This window comes from Gorilla gorilla, chromosome 14, assembly GCF_029281585.2.
Source record: "Gorilla gorilla gorilla isolate KB3781 chromosome 14, NHGRI_mGorGor1-v2.1_pri, whole genome shotgun sequence".
In the NCBI taxonomy this organism is placed as follows: Eukaryota; Metazoa; Chordata; class Mammalia; order Primates; family Hominidae; genus Gorilla; species Gorilla gorilla.
The window spans coordinates 111,663,665-111,691,455 of NC_073238.2; the positions used below are offsets into that span (position 1 = coordinate 111,663,665).

The 27,791-nt window shown below is 39.0% G+C and overlaps 1 long non-coding RNA gene across 1 annotated transcript; it reads right to left on the bottom strand.

The window, feature by feature from the left end:
- Window positions 1–236: 236 nt before the first annotated feature.
- LOC129526284 (uncharacterized) lies at window positions 237–27,757 on the bottom strand. Its single transcript, XR_008670917.2, has 3 exons — window positions 27,657–27,757; window positions 16,094–16,195; window positions 237–2,029 (listed from the first exon to the last, which is right to left on the bottom strand). It is a non-coding gene; the product is annotated as an uncharacterized lncRNA (long non-coding RNA).
- Window positions 27,758–27,791: the final 34 nt, after the last annotated feature.

Sequence of the window (27,791 nt, forward strand, 5' to 3'; positions counted from 1 at the left end):
TGTCACTCTTCTTGAATTAAAAAATATAAAAACAATCAATTAAACAACTAAATGCATGGGATTAGCAACTCTACATGTTTCTTCATGGTAACATTGTATTACTGTGCAGAGCTTCACAATTTTATTCATTTTTGCTGCCATTTTTAGGGGGAAAAAGCCAACAAAATAAATTAGCAAAAATTGTTGAGATTTTCCCAGTCAGCTGTAATTTGTATTAGTCCTGTGTATGTGTGGGTGTGAGTAAGCGTGTGTGTGGTCTTTAAGAAAACGACAACCTCTGGAAATGACTTAATGGAAGAAATTTCTTTTCGTATTTGATCCTTCTATAGCTGTCACTGTTTATATCTTTTAAAAAAAGACACATTTTCTTGTTTAAACTAGGAGGAATCAATTTATTTAGAATGCTGGAAAATCTTTATGCTAAACAATTAAGGAATCTCGTTTATGTGATAGATGTTCCTCAGCATATTTTTGGTAGCAGTCCAAAAAGAGCTTCAGTTCCATTTATCATGGGAAAGGTAGCATTGCCTTGGTGAATGGCACACTTATTGCTTTAAGTAAAAATGGGCCTTTTCTCAGCCCCATAGTGTCAACCGGAGTTTTAAGCATTGCAAAACAGAAACTTCATAGACACGTGTTATAATGCTTAAGTTTGAAATTTAACCCTGTTTCCAGGGACTGGCTGTATTGCTGCAAGATTTCAGATATATTTAAACTCCTCAAGGACTCGGTAATTTGCTCACTGATTCTCAACCTTTCTGTGCTCCCTCAGCTCTCAGTGCTCCCTCAGCTCTCAGTGCGCCCCTCAATTGTGATTCAGCCCACATCCCTGCATTGAGCCTGACATTAGGAAATGGAGAGACTGCACAGGCACAGTGACCACCACCAGGCAACGCCAAGCTGAGTAGGGCAGGCAGCAAAAGCACATCAAGAACACTGTCTTAGGCTCGCCAGGCAAATGGAAGATTTGGAGACATCCCATCTGCCTAAGATAAACTTTTGCATAACAAATGGTGCCAAGATACTGGGGCCATGAAAGGTCTGTAAAACAGGATCAGTCTGAGCATTCAAGGAAAGGGGATTCTTAGGAACTACCGTGAGTTCACCTAGCTCCCTTCATCAACTTCTTTTTCCAGATCTATTTGGAAATTAGTGATTGAGAGTGAAGCCCGCCACCTCTGGGCCCGTGCAGTTGTGTGTTGTGGATCCATTGGCTGTGTGTGAGCAGGAACAGATGGGGTCAACCAGTGCCATGAAGCAAATAAGAACAAAGGAGAAACTTACAGAGTAAGAAATTGAGGAAGCTCTGGGACATGAAATAGCTTGCCCACAATTCTCATGGCTAGTTGGTGCATAGCAGAGATTACATCCATAGGTATGACTCTCAAGCAATTATAAGTATCTAATATGGCATAATATGAAGACTACCTCTCCCTCCCATCTCAGAGTGACAACATCTTATTGCCACACTTCTTGGCTTAATCTTAAGACTTCCAGCTCTCTCTCCCACCCCCCGGTTCACCCTGTCTCTCTCCACTCCTGTTTCTAGCTGCTCATCTATACTTTCTGGCCAACTTGTCACTAGCTCACCTTGCTTCCCCAGCTGATCTGGGGACTGCTGTGCCCCAAAATGTGAACATACACAGCACTTCTTCTCTCATCTCCCTCATTTCTCCAAACACTTACTGCAAACACATAGTCAGGTCATGAAAGCACCAAACTTTGTCTGAAGGATTTAGCACAATATCAGTGCTGGACACAAAACAGAAGGTAAATAAAAATAACGTTAACAAATGTAGGTATGATGGAAAGACACTGTGTATATGTTTGACAACTTATAATTGGGTGTCAGACCTCACTGGCCTGACAGTTCATTTGCTGCTTCCTGCTGCAGGGAATATCATAATGATCTTTGTCCTCCACAGGTCCCAGCTAGCTACGGTGTAGCTGATCTCTCCAGAGACCTTTCTCTCTATTTTATCACCTCTCTTTGAGTTCAGCCTTCCTCAAATTCTCCTTCCTTCTTGAGCTGCTAAGAGAAAACAGAAATTTCTTATTATTTAATTTGTAGAATAATTTTGCTTTTTTGTCTCTGTCTTCCCACTTCAGACTACCCTTGGGCCCCACCTGTTATCACCAGAAATGTCGTTCACGTGTTTTCCCTAAAAAAAAATTTTAAGTCTCTACCATTTGTAATACAAACACAATTCCTTCTTGTTCTTGTATTACGAATTTTAAATTCCTTTAAAATTACAATGTTTTTATGGCTTTACATATATTAGATTAAAAATCTCAGAATAATTATATTAACATTTCCTCCAACAATTACTGAAAACAGTTTAAGTGATTTTTTGCAGGGAATTTTTTTCCTTGGGGTATATCCCACTGGGGTTACACAATCATTTATGTTTTTTAAAATCACTTAGAACAACTTTTCTCTGTGTGGTTTTGTCACCAAGTGGATAAATGGGTAAGGTCATTTATGGAATTTTACTTTCAATTCTAACTAATTCCTTTTTAATTTATTTAAATTTTTTAATAGACTATTTACAAGCTTCCAAAGTAAAATCTGCAATGTGTGGTATGCATCCTTTTTCTCCTCTTGTTCCTCTCAAATCAATCTGGACCTGACATTCATAATGGTCTTTGCAAAATGCAGATCCTGGGACCCTTCCCCCTTCCTGCTTGCAAACATTCACTCACTGCTCCAAACACTTTAGCATGGTTGACTGGGCTGTGCGTGAGCAAGCCCTTACCTCCCTCTCCAGCTCCTTCTCCATCCTTACTCTTGATGCTCCACTTAAAACTGAATTCAGTCAGAGGCTTGAAAGTATCAGGCCTTTCTTTTGCTTGAGCTTTTGCCAATTTCACTCCCTTTGTCTGAAGCGCTCCCATTGCTCACATACTGTGTGGGTTTACCCCCATTGTTGCTTTTGTTCAGGCGTGTGGTTGTGGCTAATCTGCCTTATGGAACAGGAACTGCCCCTTCTTGAATGCCCAAGCTCTCTGCCTCACACTGGGAGAAGATCTTCTCCACATGCAGACAACCTTTATAATAATTAAGGAAATATGTCATTTGAGCAACAAATGTACAGGTGTCAGCCTGTACTCCATGGTGCCAGCTATAGCCGCTCCAGAAGGATTCTCTGTGGATCAAGGTCCTCTTCCATGCACCCATGACACTCCACATACATGACATTCAACACACTGTCATATACATTCCTACTAATGTGTCTGCATCCTGCACTGAAATGTACGCTCTGTGAGGAGACAGACTTTGTCTATTTGATTCACCATTTTATCCCCAGACAGAAAAACTTGTCTGACTCTAGGGCCTCCACCACCCTATATAGTTTCTTTGTGAGCAGCTGAGTGCTCTTCTGCAGTCTACACATTGCACAGTCATACACAGCAGCCCTGCCTGGCATAAAGTATTTTCTCATTAAATATATATCGAGTTAATGAATCCTTGATTTTGACCTGTATTTCCTAATAGCTTTATTGCTGATCTTCTTTTTCTTTTTAAATTTTATTTTCAGTGTTTTGAGCATTCTTTAAACATGAATTTCTCTGAAGAAGATTGCATTACCATTTTTCAAAACAAACTTCATTTCACAAGCCACACATCCCAACCCTTTGCACCAAGATGCCCACCTGATCCACCAACAATGACGCGCACTTTTTTTTTATTTTTATTTTTGAGACAGAGTCTCTGTCGCCCAGGCTGGAGTGCAGTGGTGTGATCTCGGCTCACTGCAAGCTCTGCCTCCCAGGTTCACACCATTCTCCTGCCTCAGCCTCCCAAACAGCTGGGACTACAGGCGCCTACCATCATGCCTGGCTAATTTTTTGTATTTTTAGTAGAGACAGGGTTTCATTGTGCTAGCCAGGATGGTCTCGATCTCCTGACCTTGTGATCCACCTGCCTCGGCCTCCCAAAGTGCTGGGATATGCACTTTTTATTTGAAAGCTGGCTTCTTCTATTTTCAGTTCTTTGAAGGAATAGTGGATGGTATAGGAGAGGATGCAGCTGGAACCATTACTATTTGTTCAGCAGAGACAGCAGGCCCTGTACTTCGCCTACTTCAAAGCTTGGGAGAATTTGGAAGCAGAAAGTTCGCAATCGCTACTGTGTGGTTTTACCCTCATTATTCCTTTTGTACATGCATATGGTTGCAGCTAATCTGCCTTGTGGAACAGGACCCACCCCTTCTCCTTGAATGCCCAAGCGGTCTGCCTCACACTGCAAGAAGACCCTCTCCACATGAAGAGAAGCTTCAGAGTAATCAAGGAAATACATCATTTGAGCACCAAGCCTCCTTTCCTCCACATTGTTGAGAGAATTGTCAAAATACCACTGTTGTTATAATTAAGGTTCTTCAAAATACAAAGATATTCATGGAGAATGCTTCCTCCCACATTCCATGTGTGCTACGATGAGAGCCTGATGTCCCCTTCATAGCCTGCATTCTAAAGACAGGGCAGCTACTCTGTCAGCCCCTAGCTGGGCCCTTTTTAGGCCCTCTCTAAAAGTCTTCAAATCTGGAAATATTGCACTGATAAAGTATTTTTAGAACTGTGCTTTTTGTTTTTCTGCTTAAAGAACAGGGAGAACACATCTAAGTGTTATAGGAGGAGGATCTGGACATAGATCTATCTCCTCTTCAAGCATTCTTTCCAAGTCTCCTTTTATTGCTTCCTGAAATATTTATATGAGCAAATACCTCAACTTATCGTAAGGAAAGTCTGGGATGACATAGTCAAATACACTCATCTGTAAAAGAAGATAAAAACTCGCAATGGGTACAGAGGTGGCCAACTGCTGTTCAACATTAGATCTGTTAACAGCAGTAAGTAAATATTGGTGAAATCAGTTTTTTTCTTTCACTTCAAGAACTAGGCAAATACATCATCATGGAAATAATTTTCTAAAGGGCAGATTTAAAGATTTGTGTTGGGAAAGACTAAAGGTGACTCTTTCTCAGGTACGTAAAGCATGGGCAGAGCTCTTAGGCTGTCCAAAAAATTCACTTATTTTTTTTCTTCTGCACTTAACAGTTTTACAACCTCACTTTTAAAAAAGCATTTAACATGATTTATCTGAAATTATTTTTCTATTAGTTTTATATGTTTCTATCTTTTCATAGGCTTATTTTTTATCTTTCTAAATGAATATTAATTTGTAATGAACAAATCATGTTTGCCTCACTAGAGTGTAAGCTGTATGGGGAAAAACCTTTCCCCACTATATTCTCAGCAACAAATACATAGCAGAACATCAATAAATATTTGTTAAATAAATAACTTTTCAGAACCACCTACTATGAGTAATAATGTCATCAAAATAAAAGTGTTTACTGGGCTTTTATTCTGTGATTGATACATGCTGAGGGTTTTACATAGATTCTTTCATGCAATGCTCACAAAACTCTACAAGATAGGGTTGGTCATTATTATAGTTTTACCAGATGAGAAAATAGAGGAGCAGAGAAAAACAGGTGTGAGACAAGTTCCAGACAGGAACCGGCAGTCTAGTCTGCAACCAAAGGCAATTTAACTCCAGGATCAGTTAAGCCATCACCCTCTACTGCCTTTGAGGTCAGAGACACAAGGAAGGAAAGTAATCAATATGACAAAAAAAAAAGTGGCGTCCATCCCAGAATACTCCAGGGTTTGATTATGTTTATATAGGTAGCCCTCACTGTACATGACTCCACTTTGCGTGAATTTCAGTCATCATGGTTTAGTTGAATAACGTCAGTGCCCCAACAACTTGGGGGTTTTTTTGTTTTTGTTTTTTTGAGATAGAATCTCACTCTGTCCCCCAGGCTGGAGTGCAGTGGCATGATCTCAGCTCACTGCAACCTCCGCCTCTTGGGTTCAAGTGATTGTCCTGCCTCGACCTCCTGAGTAACTGGGATTACAGGCATGCACTACCATGCCTGGCTAATTTTTGTATTTTTGGTAGAGATGGAGTTCCGCCATGTTGGCCAGGCTGGCCTTGAACTCCTGGCCTTAAGTGATCCACCTGCCTCGGCCTCCCAAAGTGCTGGGATTATAGGTGTGAGCCACCGCGCCCACCCAACATCTTCGTTTAAATTTTAGTTCCCATGGTAGATTGTGAATAATGACATGAAGTACAAATTTTGCTGCAAGCTCTTCACTACTTAAATCGCTTTGTAAATAACAGATGTACATCATGATCAGTAACCAACCTAATCACTTCTCTTAAAGTGTACTGGTGATCAGTCACTGTTGCATTTGTTATTTGTTCAGTTTCCACACAGACAACAAAGGCATGTAGTTGTGTTCCCTCTTTGTCTCCCAGTGATAGACCTATGAGACATTTTATAAAAATAGGCAATCAAGAGAGGGAATTGGCCAAAAAAGCTGTCCAACCAAAAATGAAAATTGATAGCATTGGATGTGAAATTCAAATCAAACATAAATGGATTCATAGAAGCAATAGCCGGCCATGGGAATGTTGATGCTGCTGCCATTGAGAGACTCAGTATGCAGCCAGAGGAGCTTAGTGAAGGCGAGCTTGTCAACCTAAATGAGGGGAATGGTTGTGAAGAAAAGAATGAAGATGTCGTAGAGGAAGTGAAGCTGATAAGAAGAAAACTTCACATTATAGGAATTCTCAGAGATACTTCAAGACATCGAAGACACAAAGAATACAACGGTGCAAGCTGATCTAAATTTAGAAAGGAGTATGACAATCGGATAAAGCATTGAAAAGATGCTGGCTCCATGTTGTCAGTTTTATGATGAGAAGAAGGTAAGCACTGCCTATTCTCTCTTTTTCTATGGAAATTAACTTTTATTTCTATAACATATAAAAGGTATAAATAGGACTTATATAAAACCAATAATTGCACACACAAACGGGAATTATGTGAAATTAGGTTATTTATATATCTCTTTAAGCCAGAGGGAGGAGGAAGAACAGGATGAGGTCCAGTAGGCCCACCGTTAAGTTCTCCTTAGCTTCTGCGTTCAGTGAAGGTAGCTTGCCAGGCAGTGCCTCAGGATGACAGTGTGGGGAAGGGGAGTGGAGAGTGGGGGAGGAGTGATGGTGACGAGTTGTGAGGCTTCTGGGCACGGCTGTGCGGGAGGCACTTGAGGAGAAGCATGACTGAGATGGAAACAGTCTTGTCCACACCCAGCAGGTGGGACTTGTCAGTGGGAGATGAGCCAAGGGTCTTCGCAGCTCCCAGTTGGCTCTCCTTAACATGCTTATCTAATGTGGTGTAGCATAGGCAGGGATGAGAGGTCAGTCCACAGAAGGGAAATCAAAGGGAGCAGCCGCCACAGGTGCCTCGCCCAATGCTGGCAGTTATGTGCACAAGGGCTGTGGCTGAACGGTGCTGACAGCAGAGCTCACAGAACTCTTGCTTTCTCAAGTTTCAGACACATTCTGGGAAGGGCAAACTGGTCTATGAGTCACATAATACGCAGAGGGGTGCTGATAATCCAAAAAACTTAGCAAAACACCTTTCGTGCCCATGATCCAGGCTTCAGGGAGCCAAGAAGAAAGCCCAAAGCCCTGCCTAGGCCTGCAGGGCTCGCGTTCACTGGGAATCCTCCCCAAAGCCTCTCCTGCCACCTGTTTTTTTTTTTTTGTTTTGTTTTTTGTTTTTTGTTTTTTGTTTTTGAGACAAAGTCTCGCTCTACCCAGGCTGGAGTGCAGTGGCACGATCTCGCCTCACTGCAACCTCCAGCACCGGGGTTCCAGAGATTCTCGTGCCTCAGCCCCGCGAATACCTGGGATGACAGGCACGCTACTGAACCGGTAAATTTTTGTATTGTAGAGCCAAGATTTCGCCACGTTGGCCAGGCTGGTCTCGACCTCCTGGCCTCAAGCCATCCACCCGCATCTGCTTCCCAAAATGCTGGGATTACAGGTGTGGGCCACCGCACCCGGACCATAGTTTTGTTCTGCCATCTTGAGAACAAGCTGTCGTAGTTATTTCATGGCTGAAATGGGATCCGCTCGTGATTCACCGTCATTTCGGGAATGGTCACAGACATTTTCCTAGGACCTTCAGATCCCACTTCACCTGTTTCACAGGAGACGACAGCCAGCTCCTGCCGTGTGTGAGCCTTCCCTACCAGACTCCGGCCATGATGGGGCAGACGCCGCGGTCATAAACTGTAAACTTGGTTCCCCTGAGGTTGGATCTAAGTTTGCCAGTATACCTTCCTCCTTCACGAGATAAATCAGTTGGATCAGTGGAGATAAGGCAGTTGCATGATTTGCTCTTTTCCCGCTTTCTAGCTGTAAGAAGAAATGTCTCTGATTTTCTTCTTTTTCCAAGTATATACAGTAAGTGGAGCAGGGGCCCCAATCCATTCCTTTTTTTATCCCTGATTATATGACATCTTACTGTGACACTTCAAGGGGCAGGACTATGCTTAAAAGTCCTCCAGGCCCTCCACTTCTCGCAGCCGGTTATGCAGCGGTTGGGCTGCAAAATCGAAAACGGAAGCAAAGTCCTCCAGTTCCTCCACTTCCCCCAGCTCGTTACCGGCCGGTTGGGCAGCAGCATAGGAACCGGAAGCATTTGCATCTGTGGTCGAGTGCAGGCTGGATGCGGAATTGGGTCTTTCTTTTTCTGAATATGTAGCCTGGGATCTTATTTTCTTTCCTTCTTCTTCCTCGCCATCAGTCTCCTCATCAAAGTTCAGACTATCTGAGATACTATTGTTTTTGGAAAATCTTCTGAAGATCTGGCTTGGAAGCAGTATCCAAGGTGTTTTCCCCATCAACACTCTCTTCAGCATTTTCTCCCAGAACAGGGGAGCTGACTGAAAGAACATGAACTTTGGTTTCCAAATCTTGAGCATCTGGCTTCATGACAGCAGCCAGACCATCAATGCCATGAAGACGACATTGCTCTGTGGGGGGGGGGGGGTATGAGAGTCCATCAAAGGAGTCCGCTCCTCATTGGCCTTTGGCTTCACCCAACTTAGCCTGACTTCTGGATTTGGCTGCACCATGAATGGCTGATGGCTGAAGGTGCTTTTTTCTCTGCTTCTTCTTAAGCAGTGCTCTCTGATTATCCAGTGCCAGCTGTTAAAGTTTCATCGTCTCATCGTGAAAGACACCGTCCCCACTGGAACCAAGCTGGCAGCGACCGGCATTCATGCCTTCTGCTGTTTAAGTGGCAGCCATGTCCCCAGTCCTAGCCACCCATGGCTCTAAATTACTTTTAAGAGCTTGTTGGCCAGGCGTGGTGGCTCACACCTGTAATCCCAGCGCGTAGGGAGGCCAAGGCGGATAGATCAGGAGGTCAGGAGATCGAGACCATCCTGGCCAAAATGGTGAAAACCCATACCTACTAAAAATACAAAAATTAGCTGGGTGTGGTAGTGTGCGCCTGTAGTCACAATTACTCAGGAAGCTGAGGCAGGAGAATCACTTGAACCAGGGAGGTGGAGGTTACAGTGAGCTGAGATCGTACCATTGCACTCCAGCCTAGCAACAGAGTGAGACTCCGTCTTAAAAAACAAAAGAGCTTGTTTGGAGAGTCTAGCATGGGGGTGCAGCTACTCCTATACCTTTGCTCAAAGACTGGTCCTCTTCTCTGGGGGACGACCTCTTCCACGGAGCGCGCACTTAGGGAGGGACAGGAGGGATGCACATAGAGCGGTGAGGGAAGAAGAGCACACACGCCTAGCCAGCCAGGTCAGCCGAATCAACCCTGGCGATCAATAGGGTAACAGACGTCTCAGCCAGATCGCCCTCATATCCTAAAGCACTCTTAATTTTTTACAAATAATAAAATGCTTTCATCCTCAGTGTTTGTGTTTTCAATTATAGTATACTAAACATTAATTTTACTATTTTCATCATTTTTAGTACATTTACAAACTTGACAAGAGTAATGATTTCACAAAAAATTTTTAAAAGTTACAGAAAGAATTTTCACATTGACTATTAAAACCATTTTGCATGGTTTCAGCTTACATCTGCAAAGTAGGGACAACTAGTATTCAAAAGAACTTCATGAGTAAATAGTAAACATGTTTGAACTATGAACCACAAGTTTAGATGGTTCAAATTATTGCTATCTTCTTGCAACATATATCAAGGGAAAGGCTTTAAGACTCTAGCTAGCTTATAAGTCCCATGGGAAAAGCTGATTCCATGAGAACAGGAAGGTGCGAGGAGAAAAGGGCTAGCTTTTGAGAAGCAAGAATCTGAATTATATATTGGCTTATCAATTCTATAGCCTTGAGCACTCATTCAGTAGCTGAGACTTTTGTCTCATCTGTAAAATTTAGAGTAATACAGATTTTGCAGGATAGTTCTGTGTATGAGAAAAAATATGCAGGCATGTGTATACATGTGATGTGGCAGAGAGCACTTCAAAAGGCAGCCTGCTGGTTTGGATGACTGTGGACATCCCCATGCAGGGCATGGCCAGGTCTGCATGGTTAAGGTTAGGCCAATAGCTGGCGCTAGCTATGTGGCATCTTGGATTTTCTAATAAAAATTTTAGATATTCCAGAAAATATTTGCTAACTCTGCAGTTTCTTTTCACATATACTTGTTTCTCTGATTCCACGTTCATAGAAAACCTACCTTAGGTTCTGTTTCTCTTTTTGTTTGAGTACAGTACAAAAAGAATAAAATTTTAATAACTACTATTCTGTGTTTACATATAATGAGGCTATTTCCATGTTCGCATAGATGGTCTCAAATAACTAAAGTTATTACAACCAGTTCTCATAAATATGGAGTTTCTCTACTAGTTTCTTCGATCTCTACCAATAAAATATTTTTATTTTGATATTCATTTTTGTAATAAACTTTTATACTATGCTGGAAATTTGCTAGAAATGCAAATTGGTTATGTTTCTTTTGCAGGAGAGTCAGAAGAAGGGTTTTTACGTTAAGCATGCTCCTGCCTGGAGTTTGCATAAATACATTTGGGTTGGTGGTTTGTTAGCTGGGATCTGAAAGAGAGTTGAGGGATGCCAGAGTTGTCCTTGGAAAGAGTCTTGGCTACTGCTTGTCTCTCCAGCTTCAGTCTTACTACTTCTCCACATATTTTCCTCTAAACACCCTGAGTTAGGGGTCTATTTTCCTGAAGCTCATTTTTTTCCTCATCTCTGTACCTTAAAACAATGTAATAGTACAAGAAAGATGTGACGGACCCAACTAAGGTAGTGCCAGAGTGGATGGGGAGCAGGTCTGATTGGGAAAGAGGTTAATGAACCAGATCCAAGTGCCCTGGATCCCCATGTGAATTCCCTACCAACATAAGAAGACCTATTGATATCCGCCCCTGTATGCAACTGCCTATCATTTTCTCCCACCAGCCATAGGAACCATGAACCTTAGGCACCCTCTACCCCCTGTAATCTGCCACTTGTACTATATTCACCTTTACCTGGTCTATTAGCCTGATATAATTTTCTCCCCAATTTTGCCTCCTTTTATTCCCAGAGAAAAGTTGTTGCTTTATCTGACTCTGGTGGACTGAGTATTTGTGCCCCACCCCTCCAAATTCATATGTTAAAGACTAATGCTCAGTGTGATAGTATTTGAGGGTGGAGCCTTTGGAAGGTAATTGTGTCATGAGAATGGAGCCCTCGTGAATGGGATTAGTGTCCTTATATAAGACACAAGAGAGATGGTCTCCCTCTTGACTATGTGAGGATACAGCAAGAAGGTGGCCATCTACAAACTAGGAAGAGAGCCCTCACTAGACACAGGATCTGCTGGCACCCTGATCTTGGAAGTCCTGGCCTCCAAAACTGTGAAAAATAAAATTTGTTGTTTAACCCACACAGTCTATGGTTTTATTTTTTTCATTATAGCAGCCCAAATTGACTAAGACAGTGACCTCCCTTGGTAGAATTAAGCACTTTTGCCAGTTGTTCAAAAAGCCCCTTAAGTATACTTCTGCTAAGATATAATATTTATAAAATATAACGTATATATATTATTTTGTTGTTGGCATCAGAGTTACTGTTATGGAAATAACTGTTTTTATTTAAGAAAATACACTAAAAAACTGAAGTTAACAAAAAGTAAGGCCTCAAGGGGATGAGTTAGCAGGAACACAGAGTTAGATTAAAGAACTGTGTCCCCAGAAAAGCAGTATGGAGCTGGGAGAAGACACAAGAGAGAGAAGTTGGTAATAAGCTGAAGATATATAAAGAACATGGTGGAAATTACCAGAAGGTAGAAATTGCCAGAATCATTGAGAGATTTAAGAAGGGAGAAATCTAATATTCAGCTTAATGTCTTCTCCCATATCGTGACGAGACAAAATCCTCTCACGCCATTACTCCAACTTATTCCCAGTGAAAGTCTATTTCCTATGGTTGCATCAAGAGAGTGGAATTTTGGGGCATAAAGGAGAAAGATCTGTAGCCTCTGTTTCAGTTGCCATCAAGACAGAGAAAAAGGGACAGGGATCAAAGAAAACACATAGTAGAGAAAAAGAATTCTGAAGACAGAGGGTCACCGGAGTTGACAAGGAAATTTAGAAAAAGAAATCCAAATCCCATCCTTCCTTCATTCCAGATCCCTGCCTCTACTCCCCACTGTGAACCATGTACAGTGCCAGTAATTTCTCCACCTGTAAATTTAGAAGGATAAACTAGATGGTCCCTCAGGGCCCCTTAAGCTTTAATATTCCATGAATCTATAAAGCTTTGCACTGAACTAGGGGAAAATATTAAAAGTTGTGTCCTATTGTAGAAAAATGTTTGGTGATATGCATTAACTTGATTAGGCACAGGAGATGATATAAATAATGACAGTCATTTAACACCTAAGTAAGAAAAAGAAAAAATTAAGCAAAGTATTCCCATGGCACCCAAAAATGGCTTGTTTAGATTCTTCTGGTAGCTTTGTAGCATCTGTTCTAAAAATTATGATGTGTTTTGAAATTACTACTTGAGTTTATATACAATGTGTGTCAGACATTTATGTGATTATGTTCTTTAAAAAAAAATAGTTTCAGTATCTGTTGGATACAAACATGCTGATATAAGCAAAAATCAATTTCCCTTTCTCTCCAAACCCGGCAATTTAAAGATAGTTAATATAGGCTGTCAGGCAACAATTAATAATAAAGGATTGATCCAATAAATTGATTAAAATGCAATTATGTGGAAGGAAAATATTAAATTATTTCTATTTATCCACCAGAAGCAATTATCTGATTGTGTTTAAGTAACTCCAGTTACAAAAAGCTACTACCTGGAAGAAGAGGAGTAAGTGTGTTGGCTGGGTCTACCCATATAAATGATGGTAGGTCTGTCTGTTTTCCAATGGAGGTAGTAATGCAAGGAGGGAGGGGAAACTGTTGAAATTTCTAAAATGAGCAGATATTGATGTGACTTAGTCAATTTTCCGTTAGTCATATATTAACTTGATGCATACAGAACCAGTGGTGTACTGTGCGGAGTTCTGGCTCCAGTGCTTATTGTTTGCATGACCTTAGTTATTACCTGTGCTTCCGTTTATTTCTGATATATTATATATATATCATATATATTATATTCTGATATGTATATTCTGTATATATATTATGATATATTCTGTATATATATTATATTCATATATATACATAGGTGTGTATTATATTCTGATATATATACATATGTGTGTATTACTTTGGTTAGAAAATTTTGTCAAAAGAAGGGATTTAGAGAAGGTATTAATTATGTAAGAAATAAGCAAATGTTTTTTGGTGTAATATTGGGAGGAAAATGAAAGGATTTAGAGGCAATACAACATAATTGTAGAATGGATATAGGCACCTGGGGAAACAGAAAGGACCTGCTATGTATTTATTGCCTACTATATTCCAGATATTGGAATAGGCCAATTACCTGTGGCAACTCATAGAAGCTGTCTAACATTCTAAGCAGTTATTATATCCATCTTACAAGTAAAGGGATTGAGGGCTGAGGGATGCCAAGTTAATTAGCTAAGACCACAGAGCTGGTAAATGGGTAAGTCATGATCAGACTCAAGTATGTAGACAACAACCTTACAGCCTTTGCACTACTGCGTGGCACTTCTGTCATGATAAGACATGGAGCTTGTAGCCACTAAGACTAGATATCTAAAGCGGAATTTCTTAAACTTTTGGGTCTCAGGACTATTTTACACTCATAAAAAAAGTATTGAGGACTTAAAAGAGCTTTGTTTAATGTGACTAATATTATCACTGCATAGCATTTTAGAAATTAAAATGGAAAAAAATTTAAATTATTATTTTAAAATGAGAATTATAAACCCATTACACAGTGGCACAAATAATATATATTTATAAAAACTAAGACTTACCAAAGCAATAAATACTGGTGAGAAGAGTGGCATTGTTTTACAGTTTTTGTAACCCTCCTCAATGTTTGGCTTACTAGAGGATAGATGGGCTCTAATTAAGTAATTTGGATATGTTGTTTTGGTTGAAATACATGGAAAAAAAGAAGTATATTTACGAGTCATTTCAGACGATTTTGGACATTCTTCTTTGATGCAACACCAAAACGCAACATACGGTAATTTCTTAAAGATTAGTTGCAATGTGAAATATCTGAAACAACATTTCATGTCTTTTAGGTTAAAATTTTTGCCTATCTTCACTTGGAATAGATCTTTACCCTTGTTTGATTTTTTAATGCTTATGCAGTGGTCATTTGGAACCTACTGGTTTATTAAGTTAAGTATTTTCCTAATATTGACATATTTCATTATTCAATGCAAAAAAATAACATTTGCTAATATTACCACAAATCTCATCAAAAAAGCCTTTTAAAATTGGGAAGCTGTCAAACTCATGGGACAGATACAAATTTTCCATAATTCTAATTTTCACATGAAAGCTTGAACTCTATTACTGGAAACAAATGTTGTCAGTTTTGTTCCTTGAAAGGACAGGTGCATTTTGTTGATTTTCCGAAACTCTTGGCCAAATGCAGAAGTCTGAAAAGCACAGTTTGCCTGTTAGTCACTATTTCAAAAGAAAATAATGTTCCATGAAAAAAGCAGCTAGTTCGGCTTGCAACTTAAGTAATTGCACAAGTGTGTTTGCACAAGACAGCTATGGATTGAAGAATACAGAAATTCTTTACACATACTCCCCATTTTGTCACACACAGCCTTAAAAGCATGTTCATTTCAGAATCTAGATGTTTAAAAAATTAATAATAAATTTTATTGCTTCATTAGAAGCATTCTGAGTGAGACTGAAATATTCCTTTTTTGCTGCGAGTATGTGGATGTGAAGAAAGTGATGACTATTAGCACAGCTTAATACCACTGCCTTGGTTTGTGCTATGGGACCAGCAGTTAGACCTACCACTACATTTGCATCAGCAGGGTAAATGACAAACAGTGAGAAGAACAAAACACATTTTTTAGTAGTATTACAAAAAACAGCTTTGACATCTTGGATCCCTCAAAAGAATCCAGAGGACCTTCAGAGATGTGCAGATCACACTTCGAAAGCCAGGGTCTAAAGGATTATCTTAACGATTACATAATTTAAAAATGTCAAGCCAATGCTCAGATAAATTTGCTAAGCAAAAGCCTTAAATGTGTATGATTTGATTAAATAGAAAACCCATGTTTTACAGCATTTAATGTTTGCAGGGAGTACAAGAGTAGGTAAATTATGTCAATGCACACAGAGCCACATAGATCCTCCCTCAACCTTTTTTTGGTTTTGGAGTTCCTTCAGGTTTGATCAAAGTCATGGAATTTTATTATTATTATTATTATTATTATTATTTTGAGATGGAGTCTCGCTCTGTCTCCCAAGCTAGAGTGCAGTGGCAAGATCTCAGCTCACTGCAACCTCTACCTCGCAGGTTGAAGTGATTCTCATGCCTCAGCCTCCCAAGTAGCTGAGACTACAGGCGTGTGCCATCATGCCAGGCTAATTTTTGCATTTTTTTAGTAGAGATGAGGTTTCACCATGTCGGCCAGGCTGGTCTCAAACTCCTGACCTCAAGTGATCCTCCCGCCTCAGCCTCCCAAGGTGTTGGGATTACAGGTGTTAGCCACCATGCCCGGCCTATGTTCTATTTTAAAATGATTAATGGGAGGAAGACTTACCTTCAGGGAAAGACCCAACACTTTATCACATCAGTCATGTTAAAGTTTCTGAACTTCTTGGTGAAAGCAAATTTTTTATGATCCTTCAGTGTTAGGCCAGGTCTAGAAAAGAAAGAGGAAAAAGTGGGAATGAGGAAGAGATAATACAGGAGGAGATGAGGTGTTGAGTAGGCGACACCAGTGGCTGAACTTGCCTTCTTTACATTACTCCAAACAACTCCTTCCAGGTGACAAGAATCTGCAAAATTGTGGAGGATTCCCTTTTAACATGGTGTATTAGTAAGTTCTCTTATTGCTATAAAGAAATACCTAAGACAGGGTAATTTATAAAGAGGAGAGGTTTAATTGGCTCACAGTTCCACAGGTTGTACAGGAAGCATGGCAGCATCAGCTTGGCTTCTGGGGATGCTTCAGGAACCTTACAATCATGGCAGGAGGCAAAGGGAGAGTGCACTTCACATAACCAGAGCAGGAGGAAGAAAGAAGGAGGAGGTGCTGCACGCTAGATCTCATGACAACTTACTATTGTGATGACAGCACCAACAGAATGTGTTAAGCAATGAGAAATTACCCTGATGATCCAATCACCTCCCAACAGGCCCCACCTCTAACATTGGAGATTACAGTTCAACGTGAGATTTTCATGGGGACACAGAACCGAACCATATCACATGGATTTCCATTTAACATTGTCATAAGTAGATCTGATTCCTTAAAATGAAATATTTGAGGTACTACTGTATATTTTAAAATTCACAATCTGGATGATAATGTGTACAGATAGCAAGAAGTCAGCATCGATTTAATGTTCACCATACATGAGGCATACTTCTTAATCTGCGTAGGGATCCAAGTCAACTGGGCTGGGACACCTGAACTACATGGGTTTACAGATTTCTACATTTTACTCACACAACAATAAGTACTAAGAAAAATGTGAACAAAGCATTTTTTATTGTGTAGAAAAGCAGCTTAACCAATGGTTAAAAGTGTAGCCCCTGAAACAGACTTGCTTGAGTTTCAGCTCCCCTTCCACCATTTACTCTATATGTGACCTTGGGTGAGTCCTCTAATCTCCCTGTAGTTCAATTCAGTTCCTTCCATAATATGGACATCAAGATAATAATTTCTAATTCATAGAGTTATTATAAGGGCTAAATGAGTTAATATATGGGAAGTGCTTACAACCAAGCACTACAAGGAGTTTGTTCTCATTGTCACCAACATCATAATCATTACCATTATCATTATTATATGTTTAACAGCTTTTCTCAGTTACTTCTAAATAAAATGTCTCCACTGTAGTACACTCCAAGCCAAGTAGTGAATTAAGCACACATACTGCTTTTTAGAAGGAAACTTAATCATTGTGGATTCTGCTTACTTGAGATCCCTCTGACATCCACAGGGATTTTACATGAGTTTTTACGGAATTCTTTGATCTATTCTGAAGATGAGGGTTCCATTCAAAAGCTTCCAACTGCACTTCATCCGTGTTCCTATTCTCAAAGACAACATAACAGCAGTTTCCATGTGGAAATTTTTTTCCACATGCGCTCAATTAGAATAGGGTATCTCCTTTGGTTCATTTTTCATTTTTATTTGTTTTTCTAATCTTCCACAAGCTCCATTTAACCAAATAACCCATAAGATTTTCTTTTTTACTCTTTTTTCACAATTTATCTCCTGACTTCCATTCTTCATGCAGATTTGAAACTAATGATTGCCAGTTGGGATAAATAAAAACTTCCCTAAGCATCTCCTTTTCAGCCCACATACTCTGCTCCATTCTTTACTAGGCAGGTGCAGCCTCAGGGTAGGTTATTTTTTCTTTATGCATCAATGCTTATTTGAGTTAGCTTGTAGCTCACAGGGATTTTGGTTATATGGAGATATTTTGTACCTCAGCAGACACAGAAGGAATGTTGTTGACAAGGGAAGTTGTAGCACGACCTAGAAATTCCTTTTTGTCATGAAGCAGGACCCTAAAGCTGAAAAACATTTCTTTCATTCTGGAGAGAAAGACACACAGAAACACAAGATGAACATCACCACCAATAACAACCGCCTGTGTCAATGCAAACAAAAGCCAGAAATCAACAAGTTGAAGAATTAGCTAGCCACATGGTCATTACCTTATATCCCAACAAGCCCAGGGCAAATTAGGATTCCTAAAACAGGATCCTGATTTTCCCAAATGAAATCTCCACACACCATATCCCACCATCTCTTTGGGTTTAGGGTTCCCTTCGAATCTTTTCTAAGAATAAATTAGGAAGGTGTTGTTTTTCTAACATGCAGTCTTTAATGGATACTACTTTTCTTTTTGCAAAGGACTCTAATGGATGGAAAAAAATTTAAAACAGTTATCTGTGGGTTAATTAAATTATAAGGTAGGTTAGGAACCGCAGCTCATCAGTGAAAAAAAAAAATATGTACATTCACTAATTTTTCCAGTTTGGTTCATATTTGTTGGAAGACTCAGGTTTTATAGAAAGAGATTTTATAAACAACCCACCCTCATGTTGTCTTTCGCAGCAATTAATATATATGGCTGAGAAGGCATTTCAAGCTTTCCATTCTTTGAGGCGCTTTTATTTCTAATAAGGTTCTCTGCCCTCTAGTGGTTGTTTTGTTTCTGGCATTGGCGTCAAGGTGATGTATGATTAGGAAGCAAAATTTTGCCTAAGGATTTTTAAAGGAGTGGTTGTGCTCTCAATTTAACATTGAAAGTGGTTTCTGGAGGGCCGTTAGGATACCAAGGGATTCTAGGATGACTTCACCTCATGTTGCACAAAGATAGGTGTAAACCTCTACTTTATTTTTCAAACTATTTCTCTGTGCTGGAGGATCTGTCTCATTTAGGCTACATATTACAGTTTATTATAATAATTCATTATTTCCATTTGAAAGTTAAAAGAGAAGAGTTTATGTATGGCCTTAAATTCTGGCTGCTGCAGCAAATGCTTGAAACTCAGTCCTCCGAAAAAAGGAAAATGAGTCCCTTCAATTTTGAAGGCCAGAGGGTAGATCCATATGGTGTTTTGTTGGGCCCATCTTCCTGTTTTCAAGTCCAAGGAACTCTGTGGGAATCTGGTCATACTCATGCTTGGGCTTTGAAAAAGCCAAGGTGATTTGGAAAATATGTTCTGAGATGTAACAGCTGCGGCTGCATGATCAGAGGCAGATTTATTTTGGTACAGCTGCCAGGCCCTCGTTGTGCCTTCTGTAAATTTTAATTCCTAGTAATTATTGGAAGTGACACCAACTCTTGTTAATTAACCCTTTTGACATAAACAGAAGGTGTGCTTCCTCCAGAGGACTGGGGGGTGAGATGGAAAGGAGATCTTGGCGTGGCACTCTCGCCTCCTTATTCATCAACCCTCGGAAGATTAAGATGATCAGGTGGATTGGTTTGGAACTGCTCTTTCATATTAATCTAAGAAGCTATGCTATCCATTACTTATATGATGATGGGAGGAAGGAACAGTTCTAAATATGAAACTAGAATGAAGAAGAGGTATCAAGTGTTACAGAATAGGCCCAGTGCGGTTACAGCATGACTTCAAATCACCTTTTCTACAATTCTTATGTCATATTCTCAAAAGATTATTGTTTTAAATATTTATGTTGTGGAATAAATTATATATGTGTTGTGTGTATGTGTGTGCATAGTTTAAAAGAATAATGAGAAAATAAATACCCTTGTACCCACTACCTTTATGAGGTAATGCCAAACTGTTTTCCAAATTGGCGTGTAAATGTTCTTTCCTAACAGCTCTGTAAAAAGTGTTTACTGCACCACACTGCCTCAGAAATACTTCATATTATCCAGCTTTTAAATATGTACCAACCTGATAGATACGAAATGGCAGTTCTCTGTAGCTCAATCTTGCGTGTCCCTGAATTCTAATGAGTTTAAGCAACTTTTCATGTATGTATCGATATATTTTTACCTATAGTTTCTACTGAACCATTTGTCTTTTTATTCATTTGTAAGTCCTTTATATCTTCTAGATAGGTAAAGTCAGGGGTTTATATTGCAAATATCTTCTCCTGGTTTGAGGCTTGTCTTTTTGCTCTCCCTGTGGTATATTTTGGTGAATAGAAGTTCTTAATGTTTTCATGGAGTTGAATTTATCAATAATTTATTTGTGGTTTATGTGGTTGGTGGCTTGTTTAAAAAATCCTTTTTCCCCTAGATTCTTAGAATAGTGTCCTATGTCATCTAAAGTGTTACTGCACCCTTTTGGGTCTGTGGTAAAGCAGGCTAACTGTCCACCAAGTCCTTGTGCTTATTCTCTTCAGAAGATAGAATTGTCAGGAAGAAACTGCTCAGTCAGTGATTGGTTAACCCTTGTTTGCATCTAGATGGGATCATGTGACTAGTTCTTGTTAATGGAATACGAGTAGACGTGATGTCATGCTTATATAAGAAGTGATAAATTATCTCCTTCCCCATCCACAAAGATGCAAATACTCTGGGATCCTAGGATCTGATGAAGCCACAAGTGGAAGGAACATAGATGCTAGAATGACTATGTGTAGGTAAATAGCCTACTACTATAAACTGAATGTTTGTGTTCCTCCGAAATTTATATTTTAAATCCTAACTCTCAATACAATGGTATTAAGAAGTGGGGACTTTGGAAAGTGATTAGGTCATGAGGGCAGAGCCCTCTTGAATGGGATTAGTGCCCTGATAAAAGGGACCCCAGAAAGAACAGCAAGAAGATAACTTTCTATGAACTCTTGGTTCATAGCAGGTCTTCACCAGAACTCGACCATGCTGGCACCCTGATTGCAGGCTTCCAGTCTCCAAAACTGTGAGAAGTAAATTTCTGTCATTCATAAGCCACCCAGTCCATGGTAGTTTATTGCAGCAGCCTTACCTAAGACACCTGCCAACCAGGAACACGCATATTCAGCAGCCACTTGAGCAAAAAAAAAAAAAAAAGGATTTCTATTGTGTTAGCCACTAAATTTTTGGCTATTTTATTTCATCACGTAGTATTACCCTAACCAATGTGGAAATTGGTACCTACAAGTGGAAACCTACCTTAACAAATTCTAAAATATGTGGCATTGACATAGTGGATGGGTGATAGAAAGCAAGGAAAAAGATAAAGCAAGACAGAAATATGGAGATCTCTGTTATGCAGTAGCATAAAATGGTGCCTGCTGTAATTCTGAAAGCAGATCAAATGCCTCGTAGATATGTAGCTCTGCAGGAAGTAGTTGCGAAGAGCTAAAAATGTTACCATGTGTTGGTTTCTACTCACTCTTATCTCAAGGTATATAAAGAAAAAGATGAGTCCAAGCAAGAAGTGGTTGTCTTGAGAGCAGAGATAGAAAGGAGTGGAGAAAGTCCAGAAATTTAGAGATTCAAGGATTGGCAAAGCTATTTCTGTACCCTAAACCATGATTTAAAAATTAGAATGAAAAAATACTTAGAGCAAGAAAGACTCATTAGGAATTCTCAGTTACACAAAAGGATTAGGCCTTGTGGCGAAGATCAAATTAAGGTTGTTTCTTTCCAATTCAAAGTTATTTTATGAGATGGCCTCAAGGTATCTGCCATTACACTGAGAAAGCCAATGGTGGGATACAGGGAGCAGAAAGCAAAGACATAAATCAGATTGAGAATTATGTCGAGGGAAGAATGAATGTAGTTATTCATACGTGGGATTTACTGAAATCGAATAGATGAGAAGTCTACTGTGTCCATGGGAATTATATTGTTGAATAAACTGCAATCTGGCTTTAAAAAGCCTGTGATTTTAAAATAGTCCTCATGCCTCCAATAAACCGGCCCCAGCAAGAAGCTGGCAGTGAAGATCCAGCCCTCTCAAGGAGGGCAGACCCCTCAAAGCTCATTTCAGATGGGTTCTTAGGCAGTGGGGCTCTCCACATGTAGTCCCCAGGCCAGCAGCATCACAATCAATCAGGAAAATGTTAGAAATGCACATTACCCAGACTTACTGAATAAGAAACTCTAGGGATGGGGCCCAGCCATGTGTGCTGTAAGCCCCCCAGGTGATTCTGATGCTTGCTGAAAGCTTGAAACTGCCTTAGAGGAGAAAAAATAAGAATCTCTGAGAGAGTGGAGAAGTGCGGAAAGGAAGTTTCCCCTAGAGAACGGACTTGAGTCTCATCAAGGAACTTCCTCTGTAGCTAGGGAACGGAGTCTTCCTAATGCCTATATGGCAGGATTTTGAAGTTCATTTGACTATTGTCTCCTATTCTTTTCTGAAGGATATTTTATATTGCAGTTATCTTTAATCTGCTTTTTCTTTATGTTTTGAGGTTGGGGACAGTAACCACATAAATTGTCTTTTAGTCCCTAAATAGCCATATAATAAATATCTACAACTGGACCAATGGAGAGAACAGGGACCAGTGATTGCCACTGGCACATAAGAAGAGGGTGATGAAAAAGAAGCATCTGAGGTGCTGGGCAGTGGAGGAGCCATGAGTCGAAAGGAGTTTGGGTCCCCGAATCATTGTGTGGACAAAAGCTACCTTCTGACCAGGAACACCTACACTGATTCAGAAAAACGAATAATAAATTTTTATTGTGTTGAGACACCACAGTTTTAGAGTTTATATTCTTATCAGTACTACGTAGTTCCGTTTAGGTTATCAATCCTCTGAGAATTAATTGTGTAAAAGCTGTGATATGGGAATCTATATTTCCATATGAATGGTCAGCCTTTCCAGCGCTATTTATTGGTAAGAAATTCTTTCCACACATACCTGCAGTGACTGCTCTATCATAAATCAAATTTCCAAATCCATGAGGATCAGCTCCTAGGCTTCCCACTACCTCGCAATGTTTAATTTTCATAACCCCATACCAACACTACACGGTTGTAAATTCACATAACTGTGTAGTAGAGCTTGATTACCTCCACCCAATTATGTTCTTCGACATGTCTTGGCTATTTCTGTCTTACAACTTTTGTATTTTTTTTCTGCCTTTCAGCCTTATACTTTAGCCATTTCAATTTCTGGGCAGGATAGAGTAATAGACATGGATCCTGAAAACTACAAAAAAGTTTCTGAAAGAAATTAAAGAATTCCTGAATAAATGGAAAGATACACCATGTTTGTGGGTGGGAAGACTAAATATTGCTAGAGTACTGTTCCTTCTCACTTGACCTGTTGGTTAAATGCAATCTCAGCCAAAATGTCAGCACATTCTTTGGAGAAATTAATAAAATGATTCTAATATGTATATGGAGAGCCAAAGGACATAGACTATTCAAAACAAATTATAAAAAGAAGAACAAACCTGGAAGATGTTAAGTAATTTCATGACTTACCATACTACATCGCACTCACTACTCATTACTACAGTAGTGAGTGCGACGTTAGACTAAAAATAGATGTATTAAATAATAGAACAGAATAGACAGTTAATAAATACATTATAAATAAATAAATAGACCCTTATAGACCATTAATTTTTCACAAAAATGACTAGGTAATTCAGTGATAAACAAATAATGTAAATTGTTGCGGTAACAATTTGATATCCATATGCCAAATAAGGGCCTTTGACACTTACCTCACACCATGCAAAAAATAAACCCAAAATCGATCATTAAATGTAAGAGCTGATTAAATGTAATTAAATGTAAGAGCTAAAACTGTAAGATTTCTAGAAGAAAACAGTGGAAAATATTTGTGACCATTGACTAGGCAAAGAGATTTCTTACAGGGAACAAAAAGCACAAACTATACTATCAACTGAACTTCATCAAAATTAAAACCTTTTGCTCTTTAAAAGACATTTTTAGACAAATGAAATATCAAGTCACAAACTGGGAGGAAATATTTGCAAACTATATATCTAATAAAAGACTTATATCCATAATATATAAAGAATAATTACGATTCAATAATAAAAGACAGATAACCCCTTTATAATTAGGCAAACTTTACAAAAGAAGATACGCAAATTGCCAATGTGCATATAAAAAAGATGCAGCATTTTTAGTCATCAGGTAAATGCAAATTACAACAACCTGCTATCTCTACGCACCGACTGGAATGGCAACATTTAAAAAAAATTACAGTACCACCTGCTGGCAAATGAATGAAGCAACTAGAATGCTTATTCATTGCTGTTGAGAATGGAAAATTGCACAGCCACCTTGGAAAGCAGTTTGGCAGCTTCTAATAAAACTAAACACACCTTTACCATATGAACCAGCAATTTTATCTCTAGGTATTTACCCTAAGGAAAATATATAGTCACACAAATATTTGTACTCAAATATTTATAGAAGATTTATGTATAACAGCCAAAAAGTGGAAACTACCTGTTTCCTTCATATGGTGAAATGTATAAATAAATCCAGTCATTTCTGCACAAATGGAATACTAATCATCAACAAAAAGGAAAGAATCACTGACACAGCAAAAAAAATTGACAAACCTCTAAAGCTTTATGCTAAGTGGAAGAAGTTCAAAAACAAGATGACACAGTATACCATTATAGGAAATTTTAGAAAATGAAGAGAACAGATCAGAGATCCTCAGGGACTGGATGTGAGGGAAGAGAACTCACAAAAAAAGAGCATGTAGAACTTTTTAGACTGATAAAAAATGTTCTGTATCATGATTGTGGTGCCGACTACACAGCTGTGCATATTTTTCAAAACACAATTAATGGTACATTTAAAGTTGATTAATTTTATTGTATGTAAATTATACCAAAGCAAAACTAACTTTTTAACTAATTAATTTGTTGTCTTTCTGCCAACCAAAGCAATGGTCTTCAAGCTCTTCCTATAAGGGGCCAGATAGGCTTTGTGGTCCATACAGTATCTGTTGCAGGTATACAAGTCTGTAGTTATAGTATCAAAATAGATGATACGTAAGGAAATAAAACATCACTGATGGACAGTTAAATTTAAATTTTGTATAATTTTCATGTGTCAAAAATATTCTTTTGATTGTTTTCCAACCATTTAAAAATGAAAAAATCATTTAGTTCATGGGCCATATAACAACAGAGAGTAAACTAGATTGGGTTAATGGGCCACAGTTTGCTGACCCCAAGATAGGGAATTCTGTACAACATTGAATAAAAATAACAACAGTGAACATCGTCATTTTGTTTCTGATATTAAGGAAAGGCTGTTGATGATTTACAATTAAGTACTATATTTATCAGAGGTTCCTTGGTAGATAGGTAGGCTAAGGAGGTTCTCTTCTATTTCTAGTTTGCTAAGAGTTTGTATCAAATGTGTATGTCAAATTTATTAATCTTTTCCTATTTATTGAGAAGCTTATATTGTTTTCTTGTTTAGTTCATGAATAAGGGGAATTACACAAATTGATTTTAATATTTAACCAATCTTACATTCCTGAAATTAAAAACTCATTTTAGGTATGTTGTATTGTTTTCTGCTAAAAATGCATTATTGATTTAGTTTTTCTTTTTTTCTTCATTAGGACTTTTTACATCAGTGCCTAAGAATGTGTTTATTTTATTGTATGTAATACAATAAAACTCGTAAGTTTTTCTTCCCTCTACTGTTCTTTTTCCAGCTTTTGTTAAAAGCTAGCCTATTATCCATGTTTCCATTCATAATATTTTATGGAAAACTGAAATTTGACTCTTCTTGCATCTTTGATAGAAGTTACTTGCATGTTCATATAGACTTAGTGTTTCTTAACTGGAATATCTGAAATTTCTAATTCTATTTCTTTCATTCTTATAGCTCTGTTCCATTTTTAAAATTTATTCATAAGTTAGTAAGTTGTTTTAAATGTGTCTTAAAATCTACAGACAAAAATCTACCAATGTGTTTATACTCTATATTTGTCTCTTTAAAAGAGCATACATTATACTACTTTTGGTGTAGTCTGAAAGTCTTTATTTTTTAACTGGAACATTTAGTGTTTTTACGTTTATTGTGATTACTGACATATTTGTATTTATTCTTCTATCTTATTTTATGGCTTCTGTTTGTCTCTTATGCTTCTGTTTCCCTCCTCTTTCTTGATTTCATTTGGGTTCATTGATATTTATTTATTCATTCATTTATGTATTTATTCATCTTTTAAAACTCTCAGGTAAACAGAATTAGATTAGTAATACTCCTTGGTTCATGACAGATTCTCATCACTGGTCTATGCAAAGTCTTCCTTTGCCTAATTTATTTCTTTGCTTGTTTATTAAGACAATAAACACTTGTGATATATTAACCCAATTAAAGATAAATAATATTGACACTAACTTTCCTACGTCCTCTGTGCTACTCCTCCTATGCTCTCTTTTTCTTGTTCAATATTTTCCTTCCGTTGCCTTAGATTTTAAATTCTTTAAATTTATTTTTTGAGATTTTTTTCCTTGATGTTCTCACATTGAAATTTAACGCAGCCAAAGTTAGTCAATGTGTCTACTCTCTTCCCAAATGTAAAGATCTTGCTGTATTAATTACAGTATCACTTCTCCCAAAGTAAATGCTAATAGTATTATAGGAGTTATTAAGAAATTGTTTTAGGCAGATACAGAGTTTAAGGGGTCCTTGGTAAGGTTTTTTTTTTCTTTTAAACCAGCTCCAGAAATGTTTCTTGTCTAGCAGAAAAGTGGCTTGAAGGGCCAGGCCAGCAAGCTTTAATATGCAAATACCAGCCGTTAGAAACTGGGTCCATCCAATATGGCAATTACCGCCCTCTTCTCCTTGTCACCCTGTGTACTAAGCATCATGGCCGCACCCAGATAACCTCACTTTGCAGGACATCATGGCACCCTGCTTATTAAAAGGCAAGGATGGGAAGGCCAGTTTTTTTGTGGGCTACGTGAATGACATACCTGGTCAAACCAATCCCCTGGGCCCTATGCAAATCAGACGTCACTTTCTCCAGCCTCCTAATATAACTGACTGTTTTCCACCTCTCGGAGTTTCCTCTCTCAGCCTGGAGCACCCTTCCCTATGTCTCTGTACGGGGGAGCTTCTTTCTTCTTTTTTGCCTATTAAACTCTCCACTCCTTAAAACCATCCCACGTGTGTCTGTGTCATTTTATCTAAATCACCACGAGGCAAACGACCCTGGTGTTCCTCCAGTCATCAGAGCCGTATCATTTTAGTGCAGTGGCTGGGAAACCAAGGTACAGCGTGGTAAGTATGGGAGTGAGCTTAAAATCTGTTTTATCGTTCTGAGGTGATCTTAGCCTCTATTTTAAAATCAAATCAAATCAATCAATGGGCATCCATCAGCTGGTTAAATAGGCTGATTGTGCCTGCTGTTCTAAAGACTCAGATGACAGACTTGCTGGTGAGAACATGGAGAACCCCCAAATATCCACAGGTCATCAGGAATGTTGGCCATGTTGTGAATCAGTTTCCTTTTGTGGGAAAACCTCCCCACGGCTGGAAAAAGTTCTGAGGCAACTGAGAATTTCTGGCCAGGGCACCTCCTGGCGTTACCCAAAAGGCCTCTGGACCGAACCTAGCCTCCAACAGCCCATTTCGGGTATTGGCAGAGAATCCCCAGCTATCCTGTCCCAAAACTCTCCTTCCTTTTCCTATCCGCAGTCTCTTACTCTCTCTGTGTCAAATGTGTGGGAATTTAGTAACCGGGAGTGTAGCTCAGGAATGCTGTTCCAATCTTCTGTTCCCCTTACCAACAGTCTCTCTCTCGCTCTCTCTCCCCCCACCTCCCCCCACTCCCCCGCCGC